General features: G+C 45.1%; 1 pseudogene; it reads right to left on the bottom strand.

Annotated features, from left to right (window-relative positions):
* Nucleotides 1-214: 214 nt before the first annotated feature.
* LOC138481598 (zinc finger protein 271-like) lies at nt 215-1,514 on the bottom strand (annotated as a pseudogene).
* Between the last annotated feature and the right edge of the window lie 10,336 nt (nt 1,515-11,850).

Below are 11,850 nucleotides of genomic sequence, written 5' to 3'. Positions count from 1 at the left end.
CGGGGTTGGGTAGATCTTTTCTGGTACTGGCACCTAAATTGTGGAACAGCCTTCCCGATTCACTGAGGTCAGAAGCAAACCACCTTGTCTTTAGGAAATGGATGAAGACACTCCTCTTCAGATAAGATCTCTAGCGCTAGTGGCTGTCAGGTCTTCCATGCCAACTATTTCGCGTCTCTTTATGCCTGCTTTCTTCTCTTCTATGTTGTAATGTTCAAGCGCCCTGATGCCCTCGGGCTACCGGCGCTTTATAAAAATATATACATACATACATACATACACACTCTGTGCACTTATATGGCTTCTCTCCGGTATGAGTTCTCTGATGGATGCTCAGATCTGAGGGATAACTGAAGCTTTTCTCACACTCTACACACTTGTAGGTCTTCTCACCAGTATGCGTTGTCAGATGGATTGTCAGATGTGATGAGTTACTGAAGCTTTTGTTGCACTCTGTGCACTTGTAGGGCTTCTCGCCAGAGTGAGTCCTCTGATGCATTTTTAAATAACCAGAGCAACTGAAGCTTTTCTTGCACTCTGTGCAGTTGTAGGGCTTCTCTCCAGTATGGGTCCTATGATGCTTTCTCAGCGTTGAGGAATCCCCAAAGCATTTCATGCACACTGTGCACTTGTAGGGCTTCTCCCCAGTATGGATCCTCAGATGGCTTATCAGATTTGAGGATCGACTGAAGCTTTTCCTGCACTCTGTGCACTCATAGGGCTTCCCCTGCATGTATCCTCTGGTGCTTGCTCAGGTGTGAGAAAAGACGGAAGGTTTGCTTGCACTCTGCGCAGCTATAGGGATTCTCCCCAGAATGGGTTACCTGATGCTTTTTCAGAGTGGAGGATGTCCTGAACCTTGCCTTGCAGGCTGTGCACCTATAGGGCTTCTCCCCAGTATGGGCTCTCTGATGCATTTTCAAATTACTGGAGTGACTGAAACCTTTATTGCACTTTGTGCACTTGAAGAGCCTATCCCCAGTATGGTTACTCTGATGCCTTTTCAGAGCTGAGAAATGCCTGAAGCATGTCCCGCACTCTGTGCACTTGTAGGGCTTTTCACCTGTATGGATCATCTGATGGATACTCAGGTTTGAAGAATAACTGAAGCTTTTCTTGCACTCTGTGCACGTGTAGGGCTTCATCCCAGTATGGATCCTCTGATGGCTTCTCAGAGCAGAGGATTTTCTGAAGTGTTTCGTGCACTCTGAGCACTCATAGGGCTTTTCCCCAGAGTGGTTCATGAGATGGCTTTTCAGGTTGGAGGAGTGACTGAAGCTTTTCTTGCACTCTGTGCACTTGTAGGGCTTTTCCCCAGTATGGACCCTCTGATGAGTGCACAGGGCTGAGAACTGTGTGTAGCCTTTCTCACACTCTGTACATGTGTATGGTCTCTCCCCCATGTGAGTTCTCATGTGCATGATTAGACTGAATCTGTGAGTGAAGCACTTCCCACAGACTCTGCAGGCAAAGGCCTTCTCCTTTGTATGGCTCCTCACAGATGTTCCAGGCATTGGGCTCTCCTGAGAGGGTGTCTATTTCTTTGCAGGTTCAGAGGGATGATGATTACCGTCTTCTGAAGGGCTTCTCTTATTCCTCTGTATATCTCTTCTTCTCGTTTCCAGACTACTGGTTTCAGTGAGGGTTTTATTCTCTGTAGAAAGAAGAAAAGGTTTAAGATATTAATTTATGTCACCATACAGGGTGCAGGATAATGCTCTGATTTCTTAATCATTACGGGCATTATTCCTCATCCTACTCTTCCTCGTCATAGTAGGATGTCTCGGGAGGATAGCTCAGGGGCAACGTGCTCGCCTTAGAAGCAAGACATCACGGAGCAACACAGGTTTGATCACTAGGTCTGCGCTTAGAAACCTCTGGGTTAAGCGCGTTATAAATAACCTATCATATCATATCATATCATATTTCACAATGATGGAGTGCGGCCTCTTACAGGAGTATGGTACTTGTTTTATCTATGTTATTCCTCTCCCCCTGTTACTCTTCATAACTCCCATGAAACAAACTGCATGATATGAAGGAAGTGCAGTGCTCCCGGGTGGGAGAGGTGGCTGCAAGTACTGCAAGGAACTGGAGCAATAGAAGTGAAGCATATGTGAGTAATCAGAGCATTACTCCAAAGTCTCAGTACTTAACATACAAGTGTATCAAGCCTAGTGATTACACCTTCAGACCTCCCAGGAAGAAGTGCTGAGCCTCGCTTGATATAAAACGGATTGATTTTCTCTGCAATACTAAGTGTCTGAGCTCATGTAGCCCAAAGCCCTGAGTCCCAAAGCAATGTTTATCAAACTGTAGAATGTGAGACTGGTAGTGATGCATGAATGTCGGGGGGGAGCCGACCTGCACATCTCCTGAATGAAGACATCTCTTGCTTCTGCCCATGATGAAGCCATGCTCCGTGTGGTCCTGACCTGGAAATTCATCTAGGGAGGGGAGTATCTGAAATGGTGTTTGTCAGGGAAATTGCCAGGGACTTTGGATCTCTGATAGGCATGCTGTTGGAGAGGGAGTATGCCTTACTGCCCTACCCAATGCATGAAAGGTGAAGAATGAGCATCAGATGATTAGAAGGTCCCTGTTCACTCTAAGATCTATGGATTCAGGAACCCCTTTACTCCCCGTAGGCAGAGGAGGGATGCAAGGAATGATGATTAACTGTGACATAAGACAACCTTAGGCCTAAATGAGGCATCACACCTTAGTCTGAATGCATCTGGCATTCACCATCAGAAAGTCTATGCAGAAGAGTAGGACTTCCATCTTTCAGAACCTTTAGGCAGATGTGAATGCCACTAGAAAAACTGCCTTCATCATCAAAAATATGATTTCTGATAGAGTCACAGATCCAATGGAGGGCCCCGGAGAATCTGCAGAAGGTCATGGAGGGAGGGTCAGGAATCTGATCACTGGAGGAAAATGATGAAGATTTAAGAAGCCCAGCTATGATGCATTTGTCAAGGGACACTTTTCGTCATGCTCTAATGGATGGCTATCTAGCTCTGAGGGTAGAGTCTGCCAGACCCAGTTGAAGCCTCTCCCTCAGGAGTTGAGTGAGGCCCATCATTTCCCTGCACCATGCTGAGAAGGGTCCCTAGTGTTTGGAAGAAGCGTAGGAAACATGTGGTCTTGTGACCCCTGAACACTGAGGTTGACCACTCCATAAGAACCAGATGCTTCATGACTGGAGAGGGGAATTGAGAGAACAGTATGAGGGAGTGCTGGCTATAGAAACAACGGGATCTAGGAGTTCTTTTTTTTGTAACATATAGTTTATTACAAACTTTTATCACTACTTTTTCCTTCCATTACGTTCACAATCCATTCATTTTCAGTTCAGAATTTTGTCCATAAAATGTATAACTGAACATGTTAAGTGCACCGAACTCCCACTTAAAATACGAGTCCACCATTCGTCCATATTCATATATTCGTCTGTGCAAATTTACCAAGATGGAGTGTTCTCTGGTCTTTGAGCACCCGACATTCTGTTATTAGATGTTTTATGGATTCCGTTTCAACCATACAGAATCTACAGCAGTCGTCCTTTGTGCCTTGGTCATGTCTCATCATCAGCATTTCCTTGGATTTCACGGCATTCAAGCACAATCAAAGGAAACCATCATGATGATGTTGAGACGGAAATTGTTGTAGATACAAAGGCATTGTATTCAGTATGTTCATTGTTAGACGAAGCCTTGGGGCAGTTGCTAATCTTTCAAACTTTGCCACATTTTGGATCCATGCCCACTGTTTAAGCCTTCTCTTCGCAATTTGAAGCTGCATCAGCAGAATATCCATTGGTATGTTGGCCGCTTGCAGGATCGCATTTAACCCTTGAAACCATTGCATTATTAAGCCAGCATATGGACGAGAGTCACTCGAAACGAGTATTTCATAGGCCGGGTCTGGCTTTAGCATAGTCATATTCCTTAAAAGAGCCATGGATTTCCAAATGACTGTTACATACAGCTCATCCAATGCCAACTCATGTCTGATGATTGTTATTGAAATATATTTTGGCAACCTTAGCACTTGTTTCCAAAACGTCCCCTCCAATTGAGACCAAATTCTGTAATCTAGATTCCAACCTGCTTCAGCTCCAAACGTAATTGCAGATATTACTTTTTGTAGGTAAAAGATCCGTACAGGCTTTAGGGTAAATTTTCCATATAGGCTATGAATTCTGGCCCCTTGTAATGCAAAAGTTCTCATGCTTCGAACAATGTCTTGCACCCAGCTCCATTCTCTTATGGATTTGTTCATCATTACCCCTAAGTATCGAATTTCCACGATCTCATCGAAAACTTCATTATCGATCCTCCAGCAAAATCTTTTATTTCTTCTTCCTTTTATTGGACCAATTCTCATGATTTTGTTTTTTTTTATATTTATTTTTAGATCGTTGTCAATCATATATGACTGCAGTTTTAAAAGCAATAGTTGCAGCCCTATCTGAGTGGAATCGACCAGAACTAAATCATCAGCATAGGATATACAGCTAATGTGATATCCATTAATCTTTGGAGGGAAGCACTTTACTTCATCTAGAGCCACCAGTGCATCTGTGATGAACAACTTGAACAGGCATGCAGCAATGGGGCAGCCCTGTTTTACCCCTTTATAGGTCTTAATTACATCAGATAGTTCGCCTTTTTCATTTAACCTTATTCTGATTGATGTCATAGTATGGAGAGCTTTGATCGGCTGAAAAAGATTTTCTGGGCATTCCCATTTTTTTAATTTCTGGCACAGCATCTCACGATTTATGGTATTGAAAGCTTGATGCATGTCGATGAATGCCACAAAATGATTTGTCTTCTTTTCCAGAGCTTCTAGTTTTAAACGGTTTACCAACATCAAGTTGATTTCAATCCTAACACCCTTTGTAAAACCAGCCTGACGACAGTCAGATATTCCTCTCTTGACTGCCCATTGCATCAACTTCTACTGCAAGAAAGTAGCGAATAGCTTGCCAATTGTATCAAGAAGGGCAATAGGGCGATAGTTAGCTGGATCGGCCCGATTACCCTTCTTGAAAATTGGAACAATTATCGCTGTTGTCCAAGAGGATGGTATTATCCCAAGGTCAGCAATTCTAGAGAACAACTTTGCGACAAAGATGGACCACTCAGATTTGTGTGCCTTAAGCATCACATTGGATATGCCATCAGGCCCAGCAGCTCTCGAGTTCTTTAGCCTGGTAATCGCAGCACATATATCTTCTGCAGTCTCACCAATGTCCCACCTTACAGAAACTTCCACTGGTGCTGTCGAGATTGTTTCTTTTTCCTTAGAAAACACTTCATTGAAGTGTTTTTTCCAATCACCTTCAGAGACACCAGCTGACATAGTGTCCGCTTGGTTTCTGGATCCTCTATTCAAGATATGTCAAATCTTCCTGGAATCATTTGATTTTATTAAAGACATCCTCATCTCGCCCCGTTCTTGATCACGTAAAGAAGAGAAAGCTTTTACCCAGTTACAATATTTTTGCTTCTGTTGTTTGATCTGCCCTTGCATGCCAGCGCCTCCTTGAGCTTTAAGTTTTCATATGTCCTTATGTGCTTTTTTTTCCACATTTACCCTCGTACTCCATTCATGAGTGTGTATTTATGTACTTTGTATCTTTAGGAGTGACCTCGCCTTTTGGCACGGTAATAGTGCCATGTAATTTACCGCTTCTCGGTCAAATTTATCTAGGCTTTGGAAGTCACTGGTCAGTTGTTTTATTTGGTATTCACTTACTCTGAGCCTATTTCGCCCATTGTTTACCTCAAGTGCTTGGGTCAGAATCGATGTTTCGAATTTTCGAGGCAACTGTATGGACAACACTAAAGCCTCATGGTCGCTCTTTGTGGTTGCTGTTATTTTCAGACTCGCAACTTTATTCCAGAGATTTTTTTAATACCAAATATAGTCCAATGTCTTTTCATAGCCCATATTATGCCAGGTGTGATTTGGAGGTATATCTCCATTTACCTGTCCATTGGCCATGTTACAATCTTGTGCCTCCATTTTGGCATCCCATCTAGATCTTCAGTATTGTAGGTTTTTCATTTTGTTCTTGCTTTCTCCTAAGGGGCTTTATTTGCATCAAACCATGTGATGTTCATATCCCCACATACAATGATATAAAGCTCATGATGGATTGTTTGTTGTTTATCTATTATCGCCATTACAGATGATGGAAACTTTTCTGCATTTATCTTCACTGGATTCCATTGCAGTACACGTTAATTAACAGCAACTGCTTCACCTTCGCGAATTTGCCGTTAGAGTGTTGCAACAGTGTACTTTGAATGAAACTGTTGGGATTTCCTATTTCCATCTTTTCCCAATTTGTCCCAATTTTTATCATTGTTAATAACCCTGAGCACGGCCGTCCCTGGGAGTTTTTCTATGCTGGATTTAATAGGATCATGTAACCATCTTTCACTGGTGGAGTTCTCAGCCACGTTTCCTGGAGGCATATTAACAGATTATTGCTCAAATCCACTGGAAAATCCTCATATAAGTGTCAAAATCATTGTGTGTTCCAGGATATCAAAGTGAACAGTGATTCAAGGGCGTTACGATTTAGCTCATGATTCCTCATGTCAATGTCACTTTTCCCAGATGTTTGTTGTGCATTTTGTGCAGTATTCAAGTGCTGCCTTAGTTCATCTCTGCGCTGCTCATTTGTGACCCCACCCTGGCATTTGTTGTTAGTACTGAATTGCTTTCTTTGTATTTCACACATTTCTTCCGAGATCTCAAAACCCAGGAACAGCAATTCTTCTTTTGCAGCCATTATAGTCTTTCGTACTGCCTGCGATTTTATATGCAAATAGACTCTGTCTACACATTCTTCTGATATATATTCAACAATGCTTATATCCACACTAGACACTGTCCTCAGGGCAGGTACTGAGTGCAGAAGTTGAATCACGTTTCCTCTATTTAAATTGACATCATTGTCGTCTTCAAATACATTCACAATTCGGAATTTCCAGGTCGGATTGTTAGAGTCCACTGGTTTTTGATGCACTGATTGTTTTGTTTCTATCTGCCGTTGTGCTGCTGTTAATTATGGGTTTAATCTCACTTGAGTCATCTTTTTTGGTCTGGAGAAATGTTTCCTTGGCTTTCATCAGCTCTTCCTTGAGCGTCTGCCGTAGGTGCATTTACTTGTCTTGCTGCAGGTCTTCCTTGTATCGCTACCAAAGCTGCTCCTCCCTCATTTGCTACATCTATTTGATATTTATGAGACACTAGATTTACGATTGACCTTTCAAAATCTGTCTTTCGGCTATCCGTTCCAATATGACAGGAGGCGCTGTTAGGCAGAATCCTATACAGTTCCCTTAGGGAGCACTACAGAAGATTAAGACTACAGGTATGAGCAAGAAAAATCCCCATTGGTATCAGTCCGTACCACAAAGATTTAGTTGGTAGCTGTGGCTCAGCAGTCAGACTTATCTCAAGGAGATGAGCAGTATTCAGGGTTTACACACTAGGTATCACAGTACTATGGCACAAGGAAACACTGACCAAAGCTGTGCATCAATACGAGAACATATATTTATTTTTTACACATCTAGTTCGACACCTAAATCACAGTTGATAAAGCAAGTTAATTTTAGTCAAGGAAAGTATCCACAACTCCCTAGTCAATTGTAGACAAGTTTGCGGTAGAGTTAAAACTGAGCAAAACGGCACAGTGAAAACCAACTAGAAATGGCACTCTAGCAATTTAGTGAAAGGGACGGAACGCACAAGTTAAACTGAAATACCTTCAGACACCCCCTAGCAACACTTCCCTGAAGTTTTGTGAACAAGTAATGCACAGTAATACTTTAGCAGAAAGATAAGTAATTGAAAACTGAGCAAAATGGCACTCCACAAGTTAAAACAGTAGGAAGGAAGAGGTGTTTAGAAGATTCAGGAGCATCAACACATTTCTCATGGAGAATCAATCTAGTGAGAGCAGATCTAACAAATCAGCCAGAGTCAATAGGCCTGAGCCAGAGTCAGAGGTACAGGACCAAGAGCTTAGGAGCAAAAATGTTCTTGAAGCTGCAGTCAAGTCTTTGGTTAACGAATATTGAAAAAATAGATGCAAGGCGAAAGACAATGTTAGACGAAAGGGCGGCCAACCCGACAAGTAGATAAAGGATTTAAAACACCTTTAGGGCTACCGCGCAGAAATGGAGGCCTGGCGGAACAAAGCACCTTTGAATGAAGAAGTGGCTCCTGTGGTGGCGGTTGTTCCTGGTAGTTTCTGCAGTTCGGGGGATTCAGCAGAGGAAGAGAGGCTCTCGTCGTGGAGGAAGGTTCGAGTTACTGCACTACCCAGGGACGAAGTCAGCCACGGTGATGCCAAAACGGAATAAAAGGTACGCTCCTTTAAATCGAGGTCCGGGTGGATGGCTGCCTTGCTATCCAGCCTCCAAGTGCTGGGCACTGGGGATTCGACCAAGGCAGGTCCGAGGAAGCGATTGGTGAACTGGTTGGTCCCACCAGCTCAAGGGAAGAAGGCTCTTGCGAAGAAGATCTCCTCTCGTCGTATGGAAGAAAAGTGGTGAAACGCTGCAGCAGGGCTTCACCGGTGGTGCAGGTGCTGAAGATGTCCGTGGCTTCTCTCCCCTTCGGTTCTGTAGTTCCAGTGGCGACGTCTTGCTCTTCCAGTCCTCAGGATCCTGCTTTTATGCAAAAAGGGACCCATTCATACAGCCTAGCTGTCACTCACACAGTGGAGAGGTCATCTTGTTGGGAGACCCTCCAGCCTATCAGGATAGAGTGCGACATGGGTTGCGGAGGCAACCCTGTCCAGGGGTCCTACTCCCCCTCCCACAGAATAGACCCACCCCAGACTCAGCGGTGCCAAAAGGAGGGCTTCTTAGCAGAAGCCCGCCAAACGGATGAACAAAGGATCCCCGACCTGGGTTAGGAGTTTAGAGAAAGACACGAGAAAGAATTATATTAAAGTTCTGGAAAATAAAACCTACCGGAGTAAAGTTAATAATAAAATACACCGGCGGTATGTTAGAGGCTGTCAGAAAAAGTGGTAGCCTCGAAAAATGGGAAAATCCCATAGGAAAATATTTGCGGTCGAATATTTATGGTAGTAACCACTGCCACCAGCCAGAAACTTTAGAGAGAGGGACTTTACGGTACCCCCTCGAAAATGAACCTAAGGGAAAAACTAGTAACCCTTTTCAGTACCTCCATAGTAAGATGGGTTGTACTGGTTCAGTTCATAAGAATTGACTAGTAAAGTCAATGGGGACTTTACATGCCCTGGGAGACAGTAGTCAGTCCCAGGATATGGAGTCTATGTTTGGGGTTCGCTGTGGCACCCCTGTGTCACTGCACTGAGGGTGCTGTGTAACACATGTGAATAAAGATGGTTCCTTTGGGGGAGAGAAAATCCCATAGGCATTAAACACAAAAATAGCCTAGAACACACATAGCAAAAACACACATAGCAAAAATGCCTAAGAGTCGAAAAAAGAGTCTCACTCTTAGCAGGTAAAATGAAACAAACCCTTCAAATCCAGCAAAGCTGCTGGGGGACTCTATAGGTAAGGGAAATTAGCCATAGAATGAGAATTCTCCCTACCACTCGCCCCCTCCGCAGACTAAGGGACAGGAGGATCTGATCTACTCCTGGATGAGTCTCTTACCTCTAGTCAGTTATAAACATCCTAGAAAGACCATCAGCATTTTGGTGGTGACATCCTGACCTGTGTTCAATGGTAAAATCAAAGGTTTTCCTTTGTAAGCTATATGACCTACAAACCCTGTGAGAAACATCTTTCTTTTTAATTCTGATTCTTCACCTTGTGAGCACAACATGGTTTCAATCAAAGGACTGTCCCGCAGATGCAACAATTGCATTGAATGTTATAGCTTTGAGCGAGTCAATGGCCCACTTTCGGCCATGTGTTAGTGCTTATCTCTGCTTTCAGCTGCTGACTGCTGCAGACTGAACTCTGCGCACGAACTCTGTGCGCGCTCCGCGCTTGCCTAGAGTATTTAAAGGCAATGGCCCTCATTACGACCCTGGCGGAAAGCAACTGACCTGACCGCCATAGCGTAAATAGCGTTTCCGCCATTGCACGATGGAGTAAAGTGCGGCTAATTCTGACCCATCGGGCACGAGCACTACGCCTTGGCGGAAGTGCAAAGTCCGCGATGGCGGAAATGTCCCCAAAACGCCCCTCACCGCCGTCGTACGGCGACCTAGGTGCAATTCCGCCACCGGACATAGCGGTCACCGTAATGAGCGCCAATCGGAAAATACGGTGACCGTAAATATACGGAAACGGAAGCACAAACATGGTCCCGGAACGGGAAACAGCACGCCGTACACCTATAAAAGCAGAATTTTCACACAACCATTAAAAATACTACCCTGAGAGACATCCCAACCCGTCATCCACCCTAGTGAAACCAAAACAATGGGAAAAGTAGCGTAAAAAGCGTGCGACCGCAAGCGGCAGGTCCACTTCTCACGTGAGGAACTCACGGTGCTCACAGAGACCCTCCAGGAGAATGCTGCCGTCGTCTTCTCGACGCAAATGACCAGGATGGCACTTGCGAACAAGAAGGCCATATGGGCCCTGGTGGCACAGCGGGTAAGTGCGGTGGGGACCGCACCACGCAACCCACAGCAATGCAGAAAGCGATGGGACGACTTGCGGATCCGCGTACGGAGCATACTATCCGCCAACCGTAACATTGCCACAGCTACCGGGGGAGGATCGGAATCACCCATCAAGTTGACCCCCTGGGAAGAAATCTGTGCCTCCACCATTGGAATGGAGACCATAGAGGGAGTCGGAGGGATGGAGAAAGGAGTGCAGACATCCGAAGAATCAGGTAGGTGTCCCAAATAAAACTATGCTAAAACCACAATGTCCAATCATGTGAAGTACCATGTGTCCACATAGTGCAACAGAAACACATGCCCAGGAGAACGTCCACTTACATTGGCCTGATAGCGCACATTAAAAGTCAAATTAAATAAATAAATAATTAAAATTCCTAAAAACACCCTCTACACGTGCAGCAGGCACCCCCTAACTGCAGGCTGCAATACAACTGCACCCTCAATCCACACAAAAATGAAACCACCTCCAAGGCCCTGACCCAAATCACCCTCAGGTACCACCCCAATGCATGTGATACATTGCCATTCCAATTTCCACAGACCCATAAATAACGCTCGCCCTCCTTTACTCCACCACAGGGTCCGATTCCAACGACGAGCTCCAGGACACCCCTACCAGCACACCTGCAAAGAGGGCCAAGACCAACGGCCAAAGACCCTCCACCTCAGCTGCATGGATCAAGACACGGCAGCAGCACAAATCAAGTGGCAGCACACAGGAGGGGACTTCAACAGGCACCCCAGCAGCCAGCATGGCCACAACACCACCACCACCACAGGCCCCCCCAATGGATGCCACAGAAGGCACTGCTTCTGGTGGCAGCAGCACCATAGGTGACACTGCATTAATGGCAGCATGCTCCGACACAGAAAACGGTGATGTCGATGTACGATCCATCCATGACCTGTCTCAATCCCCCTGTTTGTTTCATCCCGTACACCATGAGGATACCATGCAGGGGCACTCACAAGACGACGACTGGCCATCCCCCACAAGCCCTGTGTCAAGGCAACATGAGGTGATCAGCCCCTCTGTGACACCACCGCAAATGGCCATGGCCCAGCAGAGGCAACAGTCCCTCGACCAGGTGATCGTGCAACAGCAGCAACTGGCCACGCTCCTCAAGGACCATGCTGATGAATGTGGGGGTACCAAGGCAGCCATAGAAACA

This window comes from Ambystoma mexicanum, chromosome 5p (genome assembly GCF_040938575.1).
Source record: "Ambystoma mexicanum isolate Mex_15411 chromosome 5p, UKY_AmexF1_1, whole genome shotgun sequence".
NCBI classification, from domain to species: Eukaryota; Metazoa; Chordata; class Amphibia; order Caudata; family Ambystomatidae; genus Ambystoma; species Ambystoma mexicanum.
The sequence above is the reverse complement of the archived record's forward strand: the minus strand, read 5'-3'. Positions and strand labels throughout refer to the sequence as shown.